Source organism: Bacillus rossius, chromosome 10 (assembly GCF_032445375.1).
Source record: "Bacillus rossius redtenbacheri isolate Brsri chromosome 10, Brsri_v3, whole genome shotgun sequence".
NCBI lineage: Eukaryota > Metazoa > Arthropoda > Insecta > Phasmatodea > Bacillidae > Bacillus > Bacillus rossius.
In genome coordinates, this window is record NC_086337.1 from 50,483,080 (window position 1) to 50,509,256 (window position 26,177).

The following is a 26,177-nucleotide window of genomic DNA, read 5'->3' on the forward strand; positions in this document are numbered from 1 at the left end:
CCCCTCCTTTTCCGCTCTCGCCCGAGGTTAGGGAACTGTCGTGTGCTGGCGTTGGTAGGCGTGAGCGGGGTCATCTAGTATTGGCCGTGGAAACAGAGGCGCAGCCAAGCCTGCGCTTTCAGTTTACAAGTCATAATTACTTCTGATCATTACTTAACGGCGAATTAAGTGACATTCTTACACTTGGGAGTCACGCCCACCCGGGCACGCACACGGTGCGCAGAGTTTCAGGAAAAACAAACGCGATTTGAAAACTGCTGAAGATATCCGAGTGGGATATGTTTACGAAAAGCATCTGAGAATACGCCGGAAAGTACTTAATTCTGATCCCGGGTTAAGTTTTTAAACTCCATTTTTAGAATAGTTAAAATGGATGAAAGGCGTGTTTTCAGAGTAATTTTCAGACATAAAATAACCGGTACAGATTCTTCAAGGACATGAGGGATTTAATTTCTATGCTACAGTTGCCCTATATATGACGAGAAGACTGCGCGCCAGTCCAGAGGCGACACCGCGCAAGAAGCACCAGCGAACGTCGCGCTTATCATCCCGCCTCACTGACACACATACACCCCTGACTAGGTCCGTTCTGCAATGGCACGGAAACACAGACGCATCACGTAAACGGAGACGGATCTTACGGAGCATTTCACTATTGCGTCTATCTGCTTCCACATTGCATGGAAACTTAACAAATGGCAACTAACGAGATAGCATTCCAAGGTTACGAAATATTAATTTAATTTAAATAATACATATGTGTCATGCTTCGAATCCATAAACGGGCAGAATTTACATAAATGATTAAAAAAAATACGACGAAGTAATAATATAACACTAGATATTTTTGCACTTTAAACCATTTTAAACGTATTTAGAACATAAACAAACAAAAAGGCTACTGCCGCAGCCAAGAACTCGGCTTCTCTTGGTCGCGCGGAGCAACGTAAACGAAGCTGATCCGTACGGTTCCGTCTCCGTCTGCGCGCTATTGTTAAAACTGTGTTCTGTGAGATCCGTCTGCGTTTACGTGATCCGTCTCCGTTTACGTGTCACTGTAGATCGGGTCTAATCACTGTACTACACAACTATATAAAAATCATACTTAAAAAACTTATGATCGTTAATTAATATTACTTAATAGCTTAAGAACTAAAACTGAGACATTTTTAACTACTACAGAAAATAAAATAAAAACCTTTAAATATATATATATATGTATATGTATGTATATATATGTATATATGTATATATATGTATATATATGTATGTATATATATAAATATATATATAGGCGCTATATATATATATATATATATATATATATATATATATATATATATATATATATATATATATATATATATAGAGGATTGGAGTTTAACTTTCGACTGCTCGCTTGCATGCGCGAACGAAAGCTATAATTCTTTGGGGTAGAAATCTCTAAAATAATGCGCATAGGCGTATTTAAATCCGTATATATCGCTTTCGTGAAAACAACAGGGCATACACAACCTATATGGATTAAAAAATAAAGCTATATTATATTGACACTATCCTGTAATGCTTTTTGTTATCATTTATAGTCTTACAAGAAATAATGGTAACATAAAAATATGCTTTATAATGCTGGCAATCAAATTAAGATAACTGCAGTTAACATCACAATCGAGAGATAGCGCAGTATTAATCACACTGTAGGGTATCAAGAAATTTATTGTTTCTTTTATTCGACGCCTTGTTGAATGAAAGAATTTCGTTATAAAATAAATAATGTTAAATCTTAAACGTTGGATCAGCTCAATAAAGGTAAGGTTTGTTTGTAAAAAATATTTACATCTTGATTTGAGTCGATTGAACAATAAGAAATATACAAACATTTTAACCTACCTAGTGTCATTGTATGTGTTTTGAAATGTTTAGGTTATTTTAGCAATGCCATAGCAGTATAAATTATAACGAGTATACACTATTACACAAAACTTTTTTTTTTCCTTTCTACATCAAGAAAAAAATTTAAACGGTTCGTTTGTGAAAGAAATACAGGGGTGGTTATGTTAAGCGTAGGCGAAATTGAAGCATTTGTGTGATAAATAATAGCGTTCTCAAGTTAATGATATTTATTTTTTAGTGTTTGGTTTCCTTGAAATGTAAAGAAAAATTAATATTTTGCAGAGTTGTATTCTTGTAGCTCCTCCGTTTCTTTATTTCAGATACAGATTTATGAGAATATTACAATATATATATATGATGCTGATATATAATTAAAAAAGAATGAACCACCGAAAGAGGAAGCAGAGGAATATAGACCATTTTAATAGTAGTACTTGTTCTGTTTTGTAACAATGCATAAATTGTCATAGCAGAGGAAGACGTTTTCATCTTCTTCCACCAGTTCCAAGACTGCAAAGTGCTTTTGCATTTTCCACCAGTCGATGTGAAGAGTTATTTAGGCGACTTGGCATCACCGTCTCGGGAGCTTGGCCTGTGAATAAATCGTCGCTGAGCAATTCGCGGCGATGTAATTTTATTTTCCCTCGTTAGGGAACTCTTGTAATGCCCGACGTTAAACGAACGCTTTCCAAAGAAGGTCCTCTCTCGGGTCTGAGAACTATATACGTTGTTCCTCCTGTACAGACGGACACAGTGTTCGCCCGGCTGTCTTCTTCACTTCGTTAGATCTCAAACCTCCCCTACGGCTACCCCCCGGAGACAAGACAAGGGGCCGTCAGGGAAATTATTTGTTTTAAGGGAGTGGCGCCCCACTTGCTACCACCTCCCCCCCGGCCCCCCCCCCCCCCTGAAGACACAGGCGGCGTCGCCGCTGGGGTACATAGTGCCTCCGTTAATCGCGGGCACTCACATTGATTGCAATCTCAAAGGCCGCGGAGCAAGGCGTCAGATGCGATTCAAGGCGAAAATGAAGTCTCTCTTTTTTTTTCCCCCCCGTAATGGCACGAGGCTAAAATGCGGGTCTTTAGGGGCTCAAAACTCGCCGGACAAGCTGACAATGCCGTGTTCTAAAGAGCTCACCGCTCCCAGAGGGTTTCACGTAAACTGCCACATCTTTCTGTAGTTAAATGGGAGTCGAATACGAACTTCCGTCGTCTAATGTGCTACGTCTGACACAATAGTTATAAATAACGAACCCCTATCCCCAGATATTAATTTCTCGTGAAACCACAGTCTAAACTTTTTTGACAATTCTACAAATATATATTACTCAAGAAATTTTTTTAAAAATTTTTTAATTGAAGATTATAAAAATGCAAGTTTTTTTTATTATTATAACAATACGAACAGCTTTGAACATATGCTTGCCGTGTTTGCTATATTCTTCGCAATACGATTTAAGGCACTAAGTAAAAAAGAACGTACTTTTTGCGAACTAAACTGAGTGCTAAATATTTTTAAGTGGTTCGTAGGCGTGCCTAGTATAGTTCACATTTAAAACACGTAGGGACTGCTATCTGTAGTGTAATATTTCAAACTGTAATTATGAACTGGTTAAATTTGAAAATTTCAATACGCCAGAAGAACAAGACTTGTTTCCTTTGAGGAAAGTATAAGAATCGAAAGACGTTAATTCGGTATAACAGTTATATTAGAATATAGCAATTATCTATCGTTTGATTTTCATAATTTGGCGCACACAAAAAAAAAATCTCTGTACATTTAAGGCAGATCCCTTCGGAAACAAGTTGGTAAGAATAGTTTGTAAAACTACAAGAAAGAAATTGTAAATTTGTACATCACATGGCTATGGTTATTTTTGCATACATCAAATACTTTTTTTGTTATAATACTGAGAATTTCTTACAAAAATTGACGCAAAGATTTATATTATAATTTGTGCTTTCTTCAGCCATAATTATTTTAAACTATGTGAAAGATAATTATTAAACCAAATTATATTTTATAATGCTAATTAACGAGTGCAGTTAGTACTGGAAAGATACATTCAGATTTGCAAATAACTTTTAACTGTTGGAGGTACTGGGACAACAAAAAAGCATAAATTCCCCGGATGAGAATCCGAACACAGTATTACTGCAAACACTATTTTTGTTTCACTGAAAATGTACAAAGTCACAAATATCTGCAGTTTCAAAAGAATATTTCTGTTCTTAGAACAGGCAAAAATTTATGAAAAATGTCATCTGGTGTGTTTGTAAGTTACGACAACACTCCCTCCGAAATCGCGAACCTAACACGCACCGCCCATCGCAGCAGAAAGGGATGAGAACTCGCCCACGCGATGCGAACACGTGGTCCCCTCGCGTTCTCGTCTGCGCCGGTTAATTAACACCGCACTCCCCGGGCTTTGATCACGCGACGAGCTCTCCGCGGGCAGTGGTTAGTCGCGGCGCGGCGCTTCTGCGCTTCCGACGACAGCCGATATTAAGTGGCGCGGTGCCGCCTCCACGCGACCAGGCCCGTGTTTCCCCCCTCCCCCTCACCCCTTTCCTGCCAACCCCCCCTTCCCGTGTGTCATCACCAAACCCAAGCTCGAACACGCATTCTTGAGATGCCTCGCGATCCTGACGTGAAATCAATCCTCTGGCGCTGAAATTGTTCGCGGAGGTGTTCCGCAGGCGCTGCAGACGTGTGTGTTTGATCAAACTACTGCAACCTTGGTCGATCGGGGAGCTTCCTCGTATTGAGCTCGCGGTCTGAGGCAAGCCGCTGACTGACGGCTCATCGGCGAGCGAAGGGTGCCCGTCTAGAGTCCTCTTGAGGTATATTTGACCTCGTCTGCAGTATGTCCACAAACGAGTGTCCCAGCTTTTAAATTTTAAGGGGGTGCCTCCCATTTCAGGTCAGGATTTTATATTTATATTAATCACTGATCATTTTAAAGACTTTTTTCAATCGTTTAACTTTCATGAAATGAAAAATATATATATATACAGCGCATACGTTTTGCATATTTAGCTGCCAAAGTTACATTTTTAACGTTTTTGGGTTGTACAATTAAGGAGAATTTAATTTATTGCACAACTGAAACTTTTTAGGTTTAATTGCAATGCCACTGGCTACTTCATGACATGGTTTGTATTTCTGTCACAAAAACTCATTTCATGTTTCTTGGCTGTCAAAATCGTAACAAATTTGAGAATTTGGAAATACCGGGTAAAATTAATTAATATTATCTGAAAGAAATTCAAAACATTTCTTGAAGTAGCCAGTGGCATTGCATTTAAACCTAAAAAGTTTCTGTTTTGCAATAATTTTAATTCTCCTTATTTGTACAACCCAAAAACGTAAAAATGTAACTTTGGCAGCTAATTGTGCAAAAAGTATGCGCTGTATATATATTTCATTTCGTCAAAGTTAAACAATGTAAAAGTCTACAAATTTATTTGTAATTACTATAAATATAAAATCTTGACCTGAAATGGGAGGCAACCCCTTAACAGTATCAACCGTGAGCGTTGTAGAGCAACTCAAAACAGTTTTCTCTCGCTTGCACGCGACACCCACGCAAAATGTCGATGAGTAGTGGTGTGAGCTTGTAAACTTTATCTGCAACATGATTGACTCCAACCCCATCGAAATCTCTTTGACCGAGAGTGGTTGAACGACGAAGTCCCTGACCGTTGGATTGGTCGTAATGGTCGAGACGACAGAGCTCTTTTTTTTTTCGCTGGCCACCACGTTCACCTGACATAACGCCATGCGATTTTTTTGTTATTTCGGGGCTTCCCACGTTCCAACGCTACCTGACGACTTGCCAGAGTTGAGACACAAAATTGAAGAGTTTATTTCTTCCTTTACTCCGGACTTGGATGTGAGGTGTATAACTCAAGTTGCACATACTGAAAATTTGTAAGACAAACAAGGTTCAATTACCTTCAATTGTAAATACTCTAATTTTAACTGTTAAGATATACCATTGAGACTTGTAAATTATTGACGTGACAACGTCTAATAAATAGATGAACGCTGGCTGCACGCACGAAAAATTGTCCCACTACGGATGTCCCACTACGGATGTGTCCTGGTTACGCATGCGTGGCATCTCTCTGGTATGTTGCGGACGGTACAAAGAACTCGGCCGGCACGTGGCGGCGTATTGCTCAGGTTTCACCCCGCCATGCTGCAGGGATAGGCGGGTCGCACCGGTTGGATCACGCCTGCGCATGTCGCCACACACAGCTTGGGGCATACGACAACATAGCGGGGTTCGAGGTTATTGTTGTACACCACGGGAGTATATTTGCAAGGAAATGGCGTTCTTACCAGTACGTATTATTTTAATGACTAGTGTAAATCAGTATATTTAAACAGTGTTGTATGACTATTGTTTTAGCTGTGTAACTAAATATTTATTGCTCGTATGATACTTTTCACGCTTTAGTTTGACATTGGTAATTATTTGTCATAAGTTATTATTTGATCAACTAAATCACATACCGTATTATAGTTATGAGCCCACGAGCGTGTAAATATTTCGAGTCCAACAGAGAATATGCTAGTTAAAAGAAATTCAAACAAATATCGTGCGTGGAATATTATTATTTTATACCATCAGAAAAAAATTGTTTCCAATATGGCCTCGTGGCTGTGCGATTAGCATCGCTGACTACCAATTGATAGGTTGACGGATGAAATCCCGGCGGCTGAATTTTTTTTTTTGCACTTGTAAAAATAAATACGGTGCGCACGACACTTCAAAAGTAATAAATATATTTGAATTAATGAATGCAAATAAAAGTAAATTTATTAATTAAATTGTAGATTTAATTTCACTCCTCCTTTGTATCCATACAAAATAGTGATAATTCAATAAAAATGATTCAATTTTATTCATATAAGTATGCAGAGGTAGATTTTATCATACAAAAGATAAAAAATTTTAAAAACATTTCTTCCTCAAAGAATATAATATTTTTAATGCCTAAATGGTTTGGTTACAAAAACCTACTACGGCTCAGTCTCAGGCCGAATATGATATTTCATTTTCTTCTGGATCAATCACTTCATCAATGTTTTGTTATGACGTTGTCACGTTAAACTATAGTCCGTAAACCGACTTTACAGACAACCAATTATTTAAGTGTATGCTAAGACTTAATTTTAAATTTGGTAAAGTCAGGAAAAATGATAATCTCAGGAATGTTCCGTGTAGCGACTTTATTTAATGCTAGGTCTTCATTAAAATGTAAAATAAAAACACGGGCTCGTCCGGGATTTGAACCCGGGACCTCTCGCACCCTAAGCGAGAATCATGCCCCTAGACCAACGAGCCGATGGAAAAGAAGGCTCCGTGTGGTGGTATGTAGCTCACGTGTCAGCGCGTCAGCTGACGGAACAGGTTCTGCGGGAGTGTTGACCTCTGGCTGTAGAGGCAGTTGAAACCTGTCACACGGGGGATGCTTTCTTTTCACAGACGAGAGAGCCAAACGCCCGATCGTGCATCTTAGGATATTTTTTTATGGACATTATTTTATGGAATATCAACATTATCATAAGTATCGGTGAAACTTTTCCTTCTCTTTCGACACACAAAAATGAATTTTTTTCTGTATTTTTATAAAATATTAATTTGTAAAACAGTTGCCAAGAAATAGTGATACTGGAAAGCTATTCAGACTACGGTTTATAAATAACTTTAACTAATATAGGTACTGGGAAAACATAAAGCCTAATTGGCGGGATAATAACCTGAACCCAGTATTACTGCGAACACTATTTGGTAGTGATATGTTGTTTTTACGTAAATGCACCAATTAACAAATATCTGTATATTTACATGAGTATTTCTGTTTCAATTACAAATAAATTTTAGCGCATGAGAAGAATTCATAAAATCATCACTATTATAATAGCAGACACTGAATGAATTTGTTTGAGTGTATGAATCACAGTATCAGTATCATAAATAAGAATTGTATATTATTGAATGGTTCCTGGGAAGAGGATAATGTATCTGAACAATTAATTTCTTGGAATAAATCATGTGGTATATTTGTTGTAATTTTTTACATCTTCTGATTTTGGTTTGTTTTTACATTCTACGTAATTTTTATCCGTTATAACGGTTTCTGATGACATTTAGTGTAACCAGCTATGGCTATGTAAAAAAACCGTAATAATAATTTTAATTTTCGTATTATAATTTTTTTAATAAAGCAAAATGTATCTCTAATTTGGTTGATTATTCATCGGTAATTGCTTTATTTTTTATTTTTTGTATGTAATTTTATGTTTGATTAATAGATATTACTTACAAGATTTTTGTAATATGGTTCAGTGTTACAGAAAGCTTTAATGCCTATACTGCGCCAACTGGAGCTGAATAAAAAATAAATAAATAATAATGATATCAGAGGTATGCGCTGGCAGTTTCACAAATTTAAATGTATATAATTCACACGTGTCTCCTTTGTTCCAACAGAATCGCAGTAAGTACGTAATTTATCCGTTCGGAGGAAACAGGAATGAAATATAAATTTTTTTTTAGTGCCTGAAGAACTCAATGATTTTGGTTTAGAGGGTTATTAAAGTCACGAGGCTGCCCAGTTCTTCCAGTGCAGACAACCGTGTTTTTGGTTTGCTGAAAAAGCCGAACAAAAATGTAAATTAATTTATACAGATTAAAAAAACTGCATTGAAAATATTATTGACAAGATATTTTAAATAGGTTCAGAAATTTCTTTCAAAATAAATTTTTCGTTAAAGTGGAAATACCTAAATATCACAATTTAAAGTAAAAATAAGCACCAAAGAATCTTCATCTTAAATATACATTTGAAAAATTATAAGTAATCTACATAATTTACTTTTAGTAAAGTACTTATATTGTTTTAACTTAAAAAGTGATTTTTCTTTATTATTTTTCAACATATGTTTTGCAGCCCAGTCCGAAATAAGCAGCATACCTGTATTTACTGTCAGTTCGGTTGTTTGAAAACTGCTTCTTATTGGTTCGGGCCAAACGCATCGCAGCCATTTGAACGCTAAATATTTACCGTTGATCAAATAATTCACGGGGCGGGTTAGCTAATAGAGGCTTAATTAGCCAAGTGTAACGAAAGAAATTCTGACGTTAGGTTGTTGATTCTCGAAAAAAGCGTGAATTAACGGGCACCTGTCAATTATAATTTGATACAAACATTTCAGACATCACACAGATAAAATGTTCATATTCCTGGTAAACGTATTTTGAAAATCATTTTTATTCAGGTTTACCGCCTGAAAAAATGTAAACAATTAATTTACCTGCAGACATTTGAAAACACATTCACTGAGGAAATACAAACTCCACGTTTATTTTTAAAGCCTTATATTTATTGATTTATTGATTTATTGGTGATTCCCAACGCTCTGAAGAGCATAAATAAAAATTAACTTATTATTAGCTAGTCAAATTTCATTGAAATTAAAGAAACGTTTTCCTATAAAACGCAGATTATTAATGATATATAGAACCAATAATAAAATAATATATTCACTTTATATTTCAACAGCATTGATGTTCATAATTATGTTTGCATTAAATTATTTTATTATATATTATTTATTGCCTTATTTTAAGTGGCGAAGTTAAGGCGTATCTAGTAAATTTAACAACATAACAGAAATTTATTATATAAAAATATCCACAAAGTTAGGTTATATGAAAAAATAATAAGCCTTTGGTGAGAAACCGTCCCAGCATTGGCACGGCGTGAATTCGGTAAACTTTGAAGAAAAAAAACCGAATCGAAATGGCCGCACCAGGCTTTTAATCAGGTACTCCCATATATTATTACCCTTTGTACTTCTTAGTTAAGTTTTCTAGAGCAATGTACACATCACACAAGTCATTTTCCGAGTCCACTTTGTTCATTTTGACCTGTCAGTTTACTTGGCAAATACTACAAATTTAAGTAGTATTTTAATGATTTCTTTGCATCGGATATTCAATTCTTACTACTTCCGATGAAACATTATTTCCTTGGAAATCAAATACATGAGGGTATGAAGAACACAATTAATTTCGTTACTTACAAGTTAAAAATATTTGAAGCAAGAGTTTTACGGCACACGATTATGCACAGAAACAGTTAGGACAGCATAGCGTCTAGGATTAAACTGAGTTCCTCACCTCTTCGTTGCCGTCTTGGTCTCATGTTATGAGTCACTCCAAAGGTACGAGTGGGAACCTCATGAGCGCTACTTCTTATTGCGCGCGAGCACCAAGTAACCTCTTACAACGTAACTACACGTAAAAAAAAAAAGAAACTTCTTTATAAACCGCAGCTTTTATGAAAATCGTTAATTCACTTCCACCCTTCAGCCTGCAAGACACGGGGTTCTTTGCAGACTAAAAACTTTTTTTCTTCGCCTCCACGCGAAAACGCCATAATGATCTGCCGGCTCATTGTAAGGCGTCGCGCTGAATCAGGAGGGGCGGGCGGAACAGAGAGGCTTCGTTCTGTGGAGTGCACTTCTTTCTCTCCTAACAGCCGGGGCTTTCGGGGCGTATTTTTTACACCCATTCCTTCGGTGGCCTCAGGGAACCTGCCCCTCGCTCGCTGCTATCCCGGCTTGCCATACCTCTTCCCTAGCTCTTCATCCCCAGACTATATCACAAATAAATATGTAATTACTTGTAACCACAACATTTCATTTAAGTTTATTAATATTTTACGGAAAAAAAGAGTGTTGTCTGTAAAGTCGGTTTACGGACGATAATTTTACGCGATAACGTCGTAAGAAAACATTGATGAAAAATTGCATATTTTTTAATTTTAAAATATTATTTACAGTTTTTTTTGCAAATTTAATTTAAATAATTTGTTAACATATAATCACGAAAAATTAGTCAAAAAGCCCGCCTCAACCTGTTTGATATTATAGATGATTTTCTCGCACGGTGGTTGGCCGATTCTTGCACGATAGGCTCAGGCGGAACGTGACACTTTTTCGTGCGTGCAGCCGGCGTTCATCGATTTATTAGACGTTGTCACGTCAAAAAAAAAGTACTTTTCTTTTAGTCCGCTGCATGAGCGGAGTTGTAAATAGTGGTCAACACGTTTCACAGAGTTATTATTATTATTTGCTCAAGTATGTTGTCAATTTTGATAACATAAAATCTAGTATTTATATGCTTGAGGTCTTGCTGTTAATATCATTTGCTAAACTAAAGTGATATTATATTCGTGATTGACGTATTTTATCTGGTTTACGGTATAACGTTAATTTTGGTAAAGATTTAAAGTTCTCAAGAGTTTGGATCTTATTAAAAAAAAAATTGGTAATAGGCCGATTTTTCAGATAACTAAAATTGTTGTGAATGATTTATGGGTTAAGTATATGGTGATAATTGTTGATAGTTTTTTTGACAGTGTAACTGATTCATGGACACCACTTACTTTTTGTTTGAGAGCAATAACAGCACATTCAAGGTGTATCGCGCAGTTCTTGAAATTAACAGTATTGTATACACCTGAGTTAAAGCTAGTGTTTCGCCTTTACAATTTCATGTTCGCAAAGCTCTGCAGGAACTAGTGAGTATATTGTAAGACCAGTCATGACGGAATAAACTGCATTGTAATTGATCAGGTTTGTCGCTCAAATTGTAAATGGAGTTTGTTAGTAAAAAACATTTTTGTAGCACTTAGTACTTTGCCACTATCTCTGTTACATTTAACCCCCTTGTAGGCCTACATCTTCGATAAGGGGAGAGGGGTTACGATGTCTAGAATAAGTCGAGAAATGCCGAGCAAATTCCTTCATTACGGTTTTATATATATATCATTGTTATCACACACTGGGATATCACCAACATTGAATGTTTTGTTATTATGCCAAGATTATTCTGAGGATTAACGTTTTTAGTAAGTAAAGCAGAACCCCTAAATTTACGAGGATAATAGTAAATATGAAAAAAAAATCCTGTATGATTAGTAGAGACCTACAAAATTCGCGGATTCATTGACCTCTAGGATAGACTCCACTGTCCTTTAAATGACACCTGTCCATTGGCTACTGACGCGTGAGACGTCTCAACTAGGCTGACCGTAATTCGGCACTTTCTTGGTTTAGTGTTTCCCATTGGCTCACAGTTCCCCGGATAAAAAATGTGGGCCAATCGCAGAAGCGGTACGAAGGTAAAGTTGTTTTGATGCTCGCCTATAGTGAAATGAATCCGTGAATTATGCATGTCTCTAATGATTAGTGACCAACGTTCTTCATAATTTCACGGGTGGAAATTTTATTTCGCAGTGCAGCGGACAGCCGTCGATCCTTGCCTCCGACGGCGATAAGGCGAGATACGACCCTGCGCATCCCGCACGTCGACGTCATGAGTGGTTGCGGAAGGGTTTGAGGGGTGAGGGGAAGGTTGGAGGTCTCCCCGCCTGGTCGGCGATAATGCGCGAGGGAGTAGGAGATGCCTCGGACCCAGGGTGTCCACAGTTAGTACTTTCCTACTAGATCTAGAACTTTTATAACTTTTTTTAGTGGTCCAGTACAGTTCTAGTACATTTTTTTTAATAAAGTAATATTATAGTAACTCCAATATGTTTTATTATTAAGCGAAATTATTTTTAAAAACTATGGAATGTATGTTTGTGTGGTGTGATATATAAGTTCGAGCATTGCAATGTCATAATATCTTCCTAAATTGTTAAAAACCATAACAAATTATGATTTAGTACTTTTTTTTTCAAATCTAGTATTTTTTTCTTGCCTATGTTGGTACGAAATATATTTTCCTTGTGGACACTCTGAACAGGGATTGACGAAGAAGAAGCAGCGGCGAGTGAAGCGCCTCCCACCTATCTTCACTTCCCCGCGCGCGCGGTCGGCAGTTTTATTATTGGCGCGCGGGGCGTTAAAAAAAGCGCCCCCCGACGCCGTGTTGCGGTCACTCGGCGTCCCCCCCCCCCCCCGGCGTTTATTGGGGCACCGGTGAGCGCGATAAAATACTTACTGTCTCCCCACTCCTTGCGCGCGGACGCTTAACTTCGCGCTAGGGCTTATTACGTGTCCCCCCCTCCCCCCCCCACCAGCGGCGGTCACACGTGGACGTGTCGTGTGGATGAAAACAGCTGGCGGGACATCTGCAGAGGAATAGTTTACGACGTCAATAAACAAATCTGCAGTAGAACTGCCAGCGCGAGCACGATAAGACTCCGGCCACATCAAAAATCCATAATTTTTAACTATGAAGACGCTAGCAGAGAGCAGGACAGCATGAGAGAGAGAGACAGAGTGACTTATCTCTCTTTGAAGACGAATTTATTTGAACTACTACATTAATAAGGATTATTCAATATATATTCAAATTAGTAATTGTTACCGTTCATCAGACATATGAAACCTTCGTTAATGTGTCTACAGACTTACTTTAGTGTAAATCAAGTCAAAGTTTAATATTCATGAAGTCAGTATAATTAATCTATAACTTTGGTATATGGTAAAAAGTTCTTAAATAGATTTTTTTTCGACACCAAAGATAAATTTTCCCTTTTAAAATAAATCTGTAATTTGTTTTTCTTCAAAAATTCAAATTTCTTACCGGATACTTTACAAAAATTTATAATTTATGCACAAGTAACTTGGCAAATTTTTTACTCAATAATCAGATATTTTACTCAAAAGGGAAAATAAGGAAGAAAATTTAACTTGAAAGTATCGGTCACGACTTGAAAAATAAAAGATGAAAAAATACTTCCCTAGACCGTAAGAGAAAGATCCATTAAATGGGGAACGAGAATTCTCTACGTTCGACAGCGGAAAAGCACCAAAAACTGGTTGTTTTATTTTTTCCCACTTTTGCTAAGCTTCCTGTACACTGATATGAGGCCATTTACGACGGAGAAACAACTCGAGCAATGTTTTAGTTTCTTCTTCCCCTTCAACTCGATACTAACGTAAGCACTTCTCGTAGAACGGATGTTTCGCAAGGCAGGGCAAACATCGCGCGAAGGTTCCTTCAAGTAACGTGATGTAACGTAACGACGAAGTTCAGGTGCAGAAAAGGAGAAACGAGCGGGTGTTAGGTACATCGTCAATTGGTTGTGTACGAGGAAGAGGTTGGGGGAGGGGAGGGGGAGACCTCCTAGGAAGGAGCGGAAGAAAAAAAAAATTGAGAGGGAAAGGAAAGAAAAAAAACTGCGGAAAATCGCTGATCCGGGGGCGGCGCTGATGCGTCGGTCCACTCACACACACTTTCTCTTCGCGACGGCGGCGAAATTGCCCCCACGGCGATTCTCCGCCACCCAATCGCACGAGGGCTGCGCGAAATTTCCACGCTGCTTTCAAGAAATTTCCAACGCGCCAGACTGCCATCTCTGCCCCCTCCCCCTCCCCCACCATTTTCTTTTTTCTCCTTCAAAACCATCCACATAGAAAAAAAATTGGTTGTCTGTAAAGTCGGTTTACGGACGATAGTTTAACGTGACGTCATAACAAAACATTGATGAAATGATTGCATACTTTTATGAATAAAATTGTATCATTTTTATTGAATTATCACTATTTCGTATATGGATACAAAGAAGGAGTGAAATGAAATCTACAATTTAATTGATAAATTTACTTTTATTTGCACCCATTAATTCAAATAGGCCTATGTTTATTACTTTAACGAAGAGATTATTTTAACTTTAACTTTTATACATGTTTACTATTTAACTTCATCCAATCTGTGTTATTCTGTTAAGGACAGGACGATGATAGGAAAAGTAGGAAACGAATGGGAGTGTTTCAAGTTTAATGTGCCTCGAAAAAGTCAAATCGATGTTTGTTCCAATCGAGTGGAAGGGAGATAGATGCGGCGCAAGCGTACAATGAGCGTAACGGGACACAGCGTAGCGGGACAATGTGCGTTACGGGACACTTCTTTGTGCGTGCAGCCGGCGTTCATCGATTTATTAGACGTTGTCACGTCAAAAAATTCTGTGCTTTAACAAAAGATTCCTTAGGAAACCAGTTGCCAAGAAATTGTTTTTAATACTACAAAAATAGATAACGTAACATTGTATACAACTCGTGGCTATGGTTATTTTCGCATATATGAAATAACATTTTCAAGATAATAATAATACATATTACGAAGAATCTTTCATTCAAGAACACATTTTTAAAAACTACGGATAAGATAATTGAATATTCTACCATTTGACTTTATTCTGCTTTATTGTGCGTATTTACGTACGCAATTAATACTGGAAAAAGCTATCCAGAGAATGGTTTGCAAATAAATTTTACTATTGGAGGTACTGGGACAACACAAAGCGTTAATTCCCGATTAAGAAACAAAACCTGGTATTATTGAAAAAACTATTTTGTACTGATACAGATATTTGCATGTAAATGTACAAATTAACCAATTTCCGTATTTTTTCATAAATATTTATGTTCTATTTACAAAAAAAATTACCATTTATGGGAGTTTCTTCATCGTCCAACCTCGAGTATAGATCCTACGGAATTCGCATCCAACCTCTTGTCGTAGTGCATTCATGTTAATGCAGACACTTTTCAGTCAACATTTTAAACAAAAAAATTACTACACGTATCTTAAAATAACATCTAGGTATACCAGCGAACCTAGCGAGCTCAAAGACATCTGTTGGCAGACTACAAAGTCCTTCGTCCTTCAGGACTCGTCACGGTGTGAGGAGCGATCAGAACTATAACTTAGATTTGATGGCGCACATTTAAAAAAAAAAGTACATCTTTACGAAAATTTCCAAATAGCAAGGATATACAATTCAAAGTTGGCTGATAAGTCTCTAATCTTATTGCTCCGTCACATGCAGCGTTGATTATATCTTTTTCTTATCAGTATGTCAGTATATACTGTTAATCAAAGGGATTTATAACGCTAATAGATATTCTTTAGTACATATATTTTGAGGATATACGAGACGAAACATTTAAAAGAGATATTTAGTTTTAAATTAAATGTAAACAAGTCTTTCAGTACTCGACAGTAATTTATAACATCTAAATTCGCTAATGATCATGTTCATGTTGTTCTCATGTTTCAGATACATTTATAAAACGAAACTAGATACCCGAAATTTAACGTTGCAATCTTTAATAATAATGTCGAGCGTGATGAATTTACGCAACTTGTGTTTTCAACTACACTTCTTGACGCGAATCACTAAATGCCGTGTATCGACCTGAGCCAAGATGTTACACATCATTAATAGCATTTACAGGAAAACGAAATATACAACACGGCGTGTCGGACCGACACGGATATAGCGAGCTGGGCACCCCTGTTTGACTGCCTTAAGGGTGTGCCTACCATTTCAGGTTATGAATCACAGATCAACTTGTAGATTTTTTTTAAATGTTTTAACCTTCACGCAATGAAAAATTTATACAGCTCATACTTTTTGCACAACTAGCTTTAAAAGTTACTTTTTTGTTTTTAACATTTATTGGGTTGTACAAATTAGTAGAAATTAATGGATTTCAGATCTGAAACTTTTTAGGTTTTAACTTAAATGCTACTGGCTACTTGATAATATCGTTTGCATTTATATCAAGAAACTACATTTTATGTTTCTTGGCTGTCAAAGTCCTCACAAATGTTGACACTTTTAAAACGCCAGGTAAAACTATATATTTTTTTCTGAAGGAAAAAAAAAATTCTTACCATTCATTGAAGTAGCCAGAAGCAGTTTAGATAAATCTAAAAAAAAAAAAAAAAAAAAAGTGTCAGTCCTGTTTTCAAGTTGGTTCTCTTTATTTGCAGGGACCAATAAAGGTTTAAAATATAACTTAAGAAACTAATTATGCAAAACGTATGCGATTTATATATTTATTTATTTATTTATTTCGTGACAGTTAAACTATTCAAAAAGTATATATTTTGATCTGTAATTACTGTTACTATAAAATCTTGACCTGAAATGTTACGCACCCCCTTAAGCGCTGCTGCCCTGCTGGTGTTGGTGTTGTTAAGGATGTTTGCGATGCACGAGTGAAGGGGAAGAGAAGGAAGAAAGAAAAAAAAAAAGCTGCAGCTTCGCGTAACCTTCCTCGGCGCGCGGAGACAAAGAGCGGCGAGATGTCGGCCATTTAATTTTCATATTAATGCCGTCCTCCCCCCTCCCTCCGCTCAGTCTCCCGCGTAGCAACGACCCTTGTTTGTCGGCGGAAGGGGAAACCCGCGTAGACGCGGCGCACGCACCGCTGCGCGCGGCAGCTATCAGAGCGAACGACTTTAAATATTAAAAAGGTTTTCTTTTTTTTTAAAACTTGGAATACCACCTTGCATCTCGCTTGGCGAAAAAATGAATTTAATGAAAGGCCTGGGCAACATATATTGTCCAAGGCACCATAAAAAAATTACGTGCATCAAAAATATTTTATTAATATTAATTGCTGAGACATTAATTCTGTAGTAATTATTATAATTTAAATGTACATTTAATTTTTTTCAAAAGTTTACTATACGTAGCTAATTTATCTTGGAGCAACTGTGTTTATGACAGACGAACATTGACCCGTGTATTCTATTCAGAATTTTCTTTCTTTCAATAATTCAAAACAAAAATCTGAAATAATTGTAACCTAAAAAAATATATAAAATTTTATTTCGTATATTTTATTGTTTCAGAATATTATGTGCTAACAAAATATTCGCAATATTGTTATCTACTAGAGATTTAATTGTTTTGTAATATTTAAGAAAATTATCTTTGAAATTCTGAGACAAAATTGTAAATGTAATGAAAATAAATTTCTGACTTGTTCATTCATACGAGTCTTTAGACATTAAAACCGACACCGATTTTTTTTTAAAGCAAATAAACATTCCCAGTTATGTAAATAACAGTTATAAATAAATTTAGTAGGTGGCGATACTCCTAACTCGCAAGGCACGGGCACAGAGAAAAACGGACATGCAAACTGGGAAGCCAAAGGCACGGCTCGTTAAAGGCACGGGCACAGAGAACAACGGACGTGCAAACGGCGAAGCCAAAGGCACGGCTCGTGACAGGCACGGGCACAGAGAACAACGGACGTGGAAACGGGGAAGCCAAAGGCACGGCTCGTTAAAAGCACGGGCACAGAGAACAACGGACGTGGAAACGGGGAAGCCAAAGGCACGGCTCGTTAAAGGCACGGGCACAGAGAACAACGGACGTGGAAACGGGGAAGCCAAAGGCACGGCTCGGTAAAAGCACGGGCACAGAGAACAACGGACGTGGAAACGGGGAAGCCAAAGGCACGGCTCGTTACAGGCACGGGCACAGAGAAAAACGGACATGCAAACTGGGAAGCATAAGGCACGGCTCGTTAAAGGCACGGGCACAGAGAACAACGGACGTGCAAACGGCGAAGCCAAAGGCACGGCTCGTGACAGGCACGGGCACAGAGAAGAACGGACGTGCAAATGGGGAAGCCAAAGGCACGGCTCGTTAAAGGCACGGGCACAGTGAACAACGGACGTGGAAACGGGGAAGCCAAAGGCACTGCTCGTTAAAGGCACGGGCACAGAGAAAAACGGGCGTGGAAACGGGGAAGCCAAAGGCACGGCTCGTTAAAGGAACGGACACAGAGAACAACGGACAAGGAAACGGGGAAGCCAAAGGCAAGGCTCGTGACAGGCACGGGCACAGAGAACAACGGACGTGCAAACGGCGAAGCCAAAGGCACGGCTCGTGACAGGCACGGGCACAGAGAACAACGGACGTGGAAACGGGGAAGCCAAAGGCACGGCTCGTTAAAAGCACGGGCACAGAGAACAACGGACGTGGAAACGGGGAAGCCAAAGGCACGGCTCGTTAAAGGCACGGGCACAGAGAACAACGGACGTGCAAACGGCGAAGCCAAAGGCACGGCTCGTGACAGGCACGGGCACAGAGAAGAACGGACGTGCAAATGGCGAAGCCAAAGGCCACGGCTCGTTAAAGGCACGGGCACAGAGAACAATGGACGTGGAAACGGGGAAGCCAAAGGCACGGCTCGTTAAAGGCACGGGCACAGAGAAAAACGGACATGCAAACTGGGAAGCATAAGGCACGGCTCGTTAAAGGCACGGGCACAGAGAACAACGGACGTGCAAACGGCGAAGCCAAAGGCACGGCTCGTGACAGGCACGGGCACAGAGAAGAACGGACGTGCAAATGGGGAAGCCAAAGGCACGGCTCGTTAAAGGCACGGGCACAGTGAACAACGGACGTGGAAACGGGGAAGCCAAAGGCACTGCTCGTTAAAGGCACGGGCACAGAGAAAAACGGGCGTGGAAACGGGGAAGCCAAAGGCACGGCTCGTTAAAGGAACGGACACAGAGAACAACGGACAAGGAAACGGGGAAGCCAAAGGCAAGGCTCGTGACAGGCACGGGCACAGAGAACAACGGACGTGCAAACGGCGAAGCCAAAGGCACGGCTCGTGACAGGCACGGGCACAGAGAACAACGGACGTGGAAACGGGGAAGCCAAAGGCACGGCTCGTTAAAAGCACGGGCACAGAGAACAACGGACGTGGAAACGGGGAAGCCAAAGGCACGGCTCGTTAAAGGCACGGGCACAGAGAACAACGGACGTGCAAACGGCGAAGCCAAAGGCACGGCTCGTGACAGGCACGGGCACAGAGAAGAACGGACGTGCAAATGGCGAAGCCAAAGGCCACGGCTCGTTAAAGGCACGGGCACAGAGAACAATGGACGTGGAAACGGGGAAGCCAAAGGCACGGCTCGTTAAAGGCACGGGCACAGAGAAAAACGGGCGTGGAAATGGGGAAGCCAAAGGCACGGCTCGTTAAAGGAACGGACACAGAGAACAACGGACAAGGAAACGGGGAAGCCAAAGGCAAGGCTCGTGACAGGCACGGGCACAGAGAACAACCAACATGGAAACGGGGAAGTCAAAGGCATGGCTCGTTAAAGGCACGGGCACAGAGAACAACGGACGTGGAAACAGGGAAGCCAAAGGCACGGCTCGTTAAAGGAACGGACACAGAGAAAAACGGACAAGGAAAAGGGGAAGCCAAAGGCACGGCTCGTGACAGGCACGGGCACAGAGAATAACCGACGTGGAAACGGGGAAGCCAAAGGCACGGTTTGTGACAAGCACGGACACAGAGAACAACGGACAAGGAAATGGGGAAGCTAAAGGCACGGCTCGTGAAAGGCACGGGCACAGAGAACAACGGACGTGGTAACAGGGAAGCCAAAGTCACGGCTTGTTACAGGCACGGGCACAGAGAACAACAGACGTGGAAACGGGGAAGTCAAATGCACGGCTCGTTAAAGGCACGGGCACAGAGAACAACGGACGTGGTAACAGGGAAGCTAAAGGCACGGCTCGTGACAAGCACGGACACAGAGAACAACGGACAAGGAAATGGGGAAGCTAAAGGCACGGCTCGTTACAGGCACGGGCACAGAGAACAACGGGCATTTAAAGTGCGCTGGCTGCGTCGCCGACAGCCGGCGAAGGAGAGATGTTGAGAGGGAGAGTGGGGGGTGTGGAGACTTGTACAAGAGGGGACGACTGTCGGCGGTAGCAGCGGAATACATCTTCTGTTAATGGCTGGAACGGTGTGGAGGAGACGGCGAAAAATATACCAGGATGGAGCAAGCTTGTTGTGGCAAGAATTTATGCAGGTCGTGGAGGAGAGAGGGTTGAGATTAATGTTCTCTCGTCTGAAGTATACGTGTGTTGGAGTTGGAAGGGAATGTTAATTTCTTTGCCGAATCAAATATTGGCTGCAGGTGTGCGCGTTAAAAAAAAAAAAAAATCCACAAATAAAAACATGCAAGAAGGAGGTGTTCGTGGTGGAGGGGAGGATGGTTGTTGCAGACACGGACGCGTTAAGCGACGCTCCACGGCTGCACCGGCGAAGTGAACGCCGCGGGACGCCCATTCAGCTAACGTTGTAAATTGAAGATAAGAGCGGAATTAGGAAGGCGCTCGAGAGCAGCGGCCAATTCATCACACTCCATCGCGCCAGCACTCCATCCCCCCTTCTAACCCCATCTTTTCTCCAGCGCTCTGCTGACGGGTAACGCTCCTCTCTCTGCTCTGCTCGCGACGCAATCAGCGGGGGGCGTCGAGACGCCGCGCGGATTGACGGACGAGCTCGGGTTCCGCGCGCGAGACGGGAGAAAGAAGACGAAGACTGCCATTCCCTCCCCCCTTTATAAGATACACACACTCTCGTCAGGTGTCAATGCCCTCGGTTTGGATTGTCCTCGACAGCAGAGAAATTTTATTCATTTCGCTGGGCTTCCCAACGACGATTTTTTTTTTAAATTGGCGTCAGCGTCTCACAGCCGCATTCGCTTTTCAACTGTCAGCCACCGAGATCACTTAGCGAGTGATTTCGGGTTACAGTTTCGCCTTCAGCGCTGTCGACGAGAGACGGAGGAACTAGGCAAAATTGTTCAAGGAAACGAAAGGATGCATATCCGCATTCTCCTTGGGCTGATTTCGGAAAAATTGCTGAAAATCGCAATAATACCGAATGGCCGAAACGGGCTTTCGAGCCTGGGTCCTCTTGCAATTGAGATTCCGGTGTTTTTTTTTTTGTATTTTTTTTTTGCGTCAGTTCACTCAGCGGTATCTTTGAATATATATACTGTATAGAAGTCGCGAGTGGATAGGATTTACTCTACGTTTTTCAGAAACGTATGATGAGCAGCTTGGGAACTTCACCGCTGCAGTGCGCTGCCGTAACGCCCTGTATCGTCTTAGTTGTTATTTACACGTTAGAGCGCAGCACTGTCGCCCGCTGTCATTTCCCGCACCCCCCACCTATCATTCACTGCAGCTCAAGGTTTTTCAGCAGGAAGGGGAAGGGGTGTTTGAAGAGTTCGACACTTGTCCGCTAGGGACCACCACAAGTCGATGCCCTAGAGATGGTGGCGATTGCGGCGGTGAATTAACCAACTACCTCAAAACCGTATTAGAAATTTTAACCTGGGCTGGCGACTTCTATACAGTATATATATTCAAAGGCGGTATCGCCTCTGAACTGGCACGCAGTTTTTTTCGTCGTGCATTGGGCAACTATGATATTTCAGCGGTATTTGTAAGATAACACGGAATACAAATGAACATAAAGGTCCAAAGCAAGTCCCCTGAGTTCTTTTAATAATCTGTACCGGAAGTTTCAAGTATAAAAATAACTCTGAACACACGCGTTTTAGCCATTTTCACTTTGCTCAAAAAAATAGGGTTGTCTGTAAAGTCGGTTTACGGACGATAATTTTATGTGTTAACGTCATAAGAAAACGTTGATGAAAAATTGGATACTTTTTAATTTTCAAATATTATTTACAGTTTATGCAAATTTAATTTATATAATTTGTTTAAATATAATCACGAACAATTAGGTAAAAAGCCCGCCTTAACCTGTTTGATATTGTGGAATATTTTCTCACACGGTGGTTGTCCGGTTCTTGCACGCTCAGCTCAGGCGGAACGTGACAATTTTTCGTGCGTGCAGCCGGCGTTCATCGATTTATAAGACGTTATCACGTCAAAAACATTTTAAAAGAAATCCGGTAACATATATACCAATCCTCCCTCAGCTGTTTCTAAAATGTTTTTTTCGTAAACAGACGCCATTCTGACATCTTGGGTACATTTTAAATCACGTGTTTTTTCCTGAAGCTCCATACACTGTTTGTGTGGGGCCTTAAGCTACCGGAGAGCGAGATTTCGGTAACAGAAGGAGGCGACGCGGTTATGGTAACAATTCTAGCCGTGTAACTGAGCAACGGAGTCCATAAGTAGTTTTCCACTGACTATTAACCTCAGCGCTGGCAGTAGAAAAGGGGAAACGGTTCATGTATAGAGACCGGAAAAATTCACGTATTCATTTCGTGATAGGCTGAAATTCAAACATGTGTACAATTCTGCTGTTTCTGCTATTGGCTCGCAGTTTAACTGGAGCTCTCTGGGCCGATGAGAGACTATCGACCAAAGAAGCGTCGAATCACAAGCTACCCAGTGGAGACGCCTCACAATTTAGCACCCAATGATCACGCGTGTTTACTTGAGAAATGCAGAGTATAATGGAGGCTATCCTAGAGGTCATTGAATCCGCGAATTTTTCCGGTCCCTATTCATGTAGCACGCACCCATGATTCCAACTTCGGAACCTCGAGCAGTCCAGACGGCACGTAGGCCTACGTATTTACCAGATGAGAAGCATGGCTTTATTTTTAACGCATAAACGAATGAGTGAAGCCTTTAAAGTCATGTTGGCATCGTTGTTGTCAGAGATGATAAAATCTGATAAGATTACATTTGAGCATTAATGGAATGCACGGGTGGAGGTAACGGAAGTACTCCGAGTAAACCCACACAACCTCCGTCATGTTTACCACTTGCGTAAAATCCGGATTCGATCACACCGAAATATCGAACTCGTATTGACGGTAGGAGGTAAGTGTTTCGATCACTCGTTCACTGAGGATGGATCATTTTATATTAAAGCATTTTTAAAGAAATAAGCAATATCTTGAATTTTTTTTACTGCTTTCAAATAAATAAGATAAAATACACTTTATATGTTTATATGAATAGTCTACTTGAAAACGCAGAAACTTCGCTAATCCACAAAATTAAATTAACAATACAACTCAAAGCAGAAAATGTATAAAAAGTGAGGAAATGCTGATTATCAAACATTAGGTAGTTAATTTATCATTTTCATGTTTGGTTTGTTTGAGGTAGTTAATTTATTATTTTCATCGATTGGTTAGTCTCGAATGATTTTAATAACATCGCCGTTAAAAAAAGACGTTATATTCTATAGTCAATAAAATATTATTTATTTATTATAACTTTTCCCACTCAGAATTTGATTTATAATAAGACGTGTAGCCTTGATTTGAACTGAATATTCAGTCTTTCTTACAGATTTAAAAGATATGTGTAATGGACAAATTCGCCAGATTTTCACTTCTTTATTGTCAAAATTAAATGAAAGCTCTTTGATGTATTTTGTTCCAATTTAAACAGGTATACGCTGACATAAACACGTACTATTTTCCTTGTGCTCAATTGCTTTATTTCGAAATTCATATGGCAACATTTTTGAAGGAACTACATTTTAGCAATTTTGAAAGCATCGAATTAATAAACACATTTCCACTTTCTGTTAAAAACAATTTCTGTCTAATAATGCAATTGTGCCAGATTGCTTTGAGAATTAATAAAGTCAGAACAAAACTTCTGCATTCGCCATTTTCAAAGGTGAATCATTTGCTAGACGTGAAGAGACTCTTTGAAATCATCCTCGCCCATGTACTACTATGTCTGCAGCTAATTAACTACAACACTAAGAACAAAAGTTGAAAGCATAACTACATAAATAAATAAATATTTTCGTTTTTTTTTTTTTTTTTAGAAATATTTGTGCCCCACAGTTGAAAATGTTAATAAATGAATGATCTACCTTTCACAAACATTCGTTAATTTTTACTGTGTTGAATGTGAGCTAATTTATCAGTATGCGAAGATCCTGTTCTTATCTTTCCTTTCAGTTTTCTGTTCGCTTGGAAAATAATTTTAATATTAGTTCACTCTGTGCATTATCACTTTCTTTAAAAAAAAATTCTTCGCCTACTAAACTCTTAATGTCAATCGGTGATATGCATCAGTGAAATGACGTTGACAGACAATTCTGTTAACGAATTTTTATCTGGCTGGTGAAACATTAAGCTTTCACTTTACACTACTCTCATACTGATAAATAAGTGAGCCTTGTGGTGTAATCGCTATAGCGTGACGGCGGTTTTGTTTACTAAATTTATCCTTGAAATCTCCGAAATGTAATTACGCACAGTGATTTCTTTAATGTAATGTTAATTTTTAATTAAATAAATTATACTTTCAAAAATATCTATTAAAATACCAGCTAACACTGATGGCTGTCAGGAGTTGAGCGAGTATTATGTATCAGCCAGAAACACTTAATGTACCAAACGTTAATTTTCAGTTGTCACGCGGGTGAGAACCTATTTTCACAACAACCCGATGTTTTCCTTTTACGTAGCCATATTGGCATCGCGCCTTCGTGCTTTTGTGATTTCCAGCAGTACTCGCTGATTTGAACTTTAGGAGTCCACTAAATTGTCACTGATTTCATGTCATTGATTCGAAGTACGCTGATCCTTTTTGACGTGACAACGTCTAATAAATCGATTAACGCCGGCTACACGCACAAAAAAGTGTCCCGTAACGCACATTGTCCCGTTACACTATGTCCCGTTACGCTCATTGTTAGCTTGCACCGCATCTATCTCTCTTCCACTCGATTGGAACAACCATCGATTTGACTTTTTCGAGGCACATTAAACTTGAAACACTCCCATTCGTTTCCTACTTTTCCTATCATCGTCCTGTCCTTAACAGAATAACACAGATTGGAAGAAGTTAAATAGCAAACATGTATAAAAGTTATAGTTAAAATAATCTCTTCGTTAAAGTAATAAACATATTTGAATTAATGAGTGCAAATAAAAGTAAATTTATCAATTAAATTGTTGATTTCATTTCACTCCTTCTTTGTATCCAAACAAAATAGTATTAATTCAATAAAAATGATTCAATTTTAGTCATAAAATTATGCAATCATTTAATCAATGTTTTGTTATGACTTTGTCACAAACTATCGTCCGTAAACCGACTTTATTGGCAACCAATTTTTTTTTTTTTTAAGAATGTCTTTTGAAAATTATAGTTTAATAGTTAAAGCACAATTTTGTGTCGCGAAGTAGGAATATTACTGTCAGAGTCGCGTATCCGAGGCCGCGCCGGCGCTGCTGAGGTAGAAGCGTGACGTGCTCGCATATTTCCCGCGCCCCGCGAGGCCAATCGCCTGTCACGTGGCTGAAAGCCTTCCCCTTCCCCTTCATCAATCCTCCCTCCCCCCCCCCCCCCCCCCCCCGCATCCTACTCCACGGGGCTCTACGCGGGGGTAATTTGCTAGGGCAGCGAAACACTTCCTCTGCATGCAAAAGGAAAATTCCACCTTGACCGCCCCAGTGTGGCTACATTTAGAAGTGCCGATACAAATTACTCGCGAAAACACGAAATACGACAGTTTTGCTACTGAAAAACTTGCACGAAATATTACTTGTCAAAATGTTTTTTTTTTTGTTTAAACTCAAGATCATTTTTTGCTACGCTTTTTTTTACCTAAGCTGTGGACTTTGTTTTGAAGAGCAAAATCATTCCTGCTTCACTGAAAAA

General features: G+C 39.5%; 1 protein-coding gene and 1 non-coding gene across 2 annotated transcripts in view; both read right to left on the reverse strand.

Moving 5' to 3' along the window:
* LOC134536344 (nephrin-like) overlaps positions 1-26,177 on the reverse strand; it is a 680,062-nt gene that overhangs the window by 320,152 nt on the left and 333,733 nt on the right. The gene's annotated exons all lie outside the window — the stretch shown is intronic.
* Positions 7,181-7,252, reverse strand: Trnap-agg (transfer RNA proline (anticodon AGG)). Its single transcript has one exon. It is a non-coding gene; the product is annotated as a tRNA-Pro (tRNA).